Source organism: Notothenia coriiceps, unplaced genomic scaffold (genome assembly GCF_000735185.1).
Source record: "Notothenia coriiceps isolate Sejong01 unplaced genomic scaffold, NC01 NC01_scaffold00037244, whole genome shotgun sequence".
Classification (NCBI taxonomy): domain Eukaryota; kingdom Metazoa; phylum Chordata; class Actinopteri; order Perciformes; family Nototheniidae; genus Notothenia; species Notothenia coriiceps.
In genome coordinates this window covers 7046519-7049180 of record NW_011369945.1, presented here as the reverse complement: position 1 = coordinate 7049180, position 2662 = coordinate 7046519, and positions in this window count along the sequence as shown.

Below are 2662 nucleotides of genomic sequence, written 5' to 3'. Positions count from 1 at the left end.
TAATGAATACCCCTCAATTAAGAGCAGATACATGCCACATTGGTCCAAAATGTTACAATGGACATGCAATCAAAATTCAGAATGTGTCAGTCCTCTTCTTGTGTCATATTACTCCTAGTTGTGGAGGTGGTTGGGGGCTGAGGAGTAGCCCTGGGGGTCCACTCTTTTTATTGGGGTTTGTTTTGTTGGAGAAAAAAAATCCAAAATCAACCCTTATTTTGCGCCATATTCTTAAGAAAGTTTCCACTCTGCAAGTGTGGTGTCGCGTCAATTACGTCACTATCCCACGACCTACGACCTAGATGACTCTGATTTTATTTATTTGGAAAATAAATTCAAGCCACCTGACTGATACAAATATATAGGCTACTATGACTAGTATATGCTAATGTATACAGCAAATTTTATTTTAAGTAAAATCATAACTATTTTATGTAGTTTATTCATTTTTATCTAGGTGGTCACTCAGTTTTTCAAATGTACACCACTCGCCAACAGGGGGTGCTGCAGCACCCCCAGCACCCCTACTTCCCGCGGCTATGGGTGTGGAAACAACGGGGACAGAGCTGGCTGCTGTCAGACGATCAGCTGTGCGGAGTCATCACAAACGGACGTCGCTTCACGTGACGCTCCGGAGGAAAGGACGTCCCATTGCTCTTATTTCCCTGCTTCTCGTGGTTTCCTTGCATCTCCCATGCTTCCCTGGTGGGAGGGACTAGACGCAGGGAAACGACGCAAGGAATCCATTTAACCGAAGTAAGAAGGGCCCTAGGTGTCAGGTTATTTAATGATTAGCTTTTTAAAGTATCTGTAACAAAACTGCATTTAAAGGTGGGGTAGGTAAGTTTGAGAAACCGGCTCGAGATACACTTTTTGTTATATTCCATGGAATGCTCTTAACATCCCGTTAGCAATGAATAAAGTGCTTTGACAAAAAATCCATAAAAAAATGCCATCTGTGGAAGCCGTAGTACTGTAAAAAGCACGACCAATCATTTTAGCCGGCCTGGCTAAGATAACTGGATGGCCTACCTGCCTGTCAGCCTTCCATCTGTGCACAAACTTATCTCGTGCCTTCATTGGTCATGTGCGCGTTCGTGTGTGTTGGAGGAGGGGCTCTGTAAGGAAGTGGCAGATTTTTTCCGGCTGTGTATTTTCAAAATCTAGCGCAGTCGAGCTGGTTTCTCCAAAATGTCCTACCCCACCTTTAAGACTCCTGTGTAAAACATCTTACAGCCTTACCTGCTGTGCACAAATATGCAGCCCAATATAGCTGCTACAAAAACTCGAAACACACATGAATCTCTGACACAACTGTTGGTAGTCAAGATGCATTTGGGTAACGTAGTCACTAGTATTTTTACATGGAAACCTGAGTGGAAAAAAACGTCTCTGATTCTGCTGCATCGATCTTTATTCTTGTTTTTTTAAACTGACAATTTCATAAACATCACAAATCACATTTGTAATGTAGTCAGTAACATTTTATTGACTTAATATTGTGTAATAAAGATTATGCTAAAGTCAAGAAATAAAGATGGGAGCTACCAAAAGCCCAAACCTGCCCTGTTGTATTTTCTATAATGATTATTAGTCCATCTGAGCTAGTGATTTAAACCTATAGGCATGTATGTCTGTGTGTGTAATCTCTGCACGTCTGCACCCAGCATTTTAGCATGTTCACCTCCTGAGGGATGCCAGTCAGCGCCAAAGTTTGAGGCTAAAAGAGTTCAATGAGGGCATCTGGGCAGAGAGAGTAAGCAATCCCCAAAAACCCATCTTATTCTGCATGGCTAGAGAAGGGCCATTATGAACTCCAGTGAATGAGCGCTCCTCTCCTCTGCTCTCAGAAATAACCATTACAGGAGAAATCTCAAGCAGCGAGGAAGGAAGCCTGGGAGGACGTCCCTCTTACTCACTCAAATAAAAATGCAGATACATTTGCATTTCTATCCAGCAGCTGTTGTTTAATTTGGGGGTTGAGATGAATAAAACCAAGCATGCACACATCTATCAGGACACACACACACACACACACACACACACACACACACACACACACACACACACACACACACACACACACACACACACACACACACACACACACACACACACAAATGTCTGCAAAAACACATAAGTACTCAACTGGCACAAATTAACTCCTGCATTAACATAACATGAGCTCTACTGTTCCTGATGTCAGAAATGATGATCTTGGTTTGCAGTTAATCTTCTCTGTTAGTCTTGATATCTAATTCATTTAAAGTCTTTGATCAACTAAAACTATGCTGCTGTGATTGAATAGTGTAGAGATTTAACATTGTGGTTGTCTAGACATTCCAATCACCGTAAAAGAAGGTTGATATACAACCTGAGTTATGTTTTAATAACAATGTTTTTCAATGAAAATGAATGACTTGACTTTCTTCTATATCTGCACAAGGCTTTTACAGCAAAGTAAGGTAAAGAGAAAGGTTGTGATTGTGGTTAACAAAGAGGCACATGAATGAAAATCCGAGTGCTTCACAATCATCAGTCAGGATGTAAATCATGAGAGCAGGGGCCCATTCCACAAAAGCAATTTGTGCTAATGCTTACACACATCTTTCAAATTTGACCAGCCTCGTAGATGACGCATGGTTTTACTACAGGTATTTAA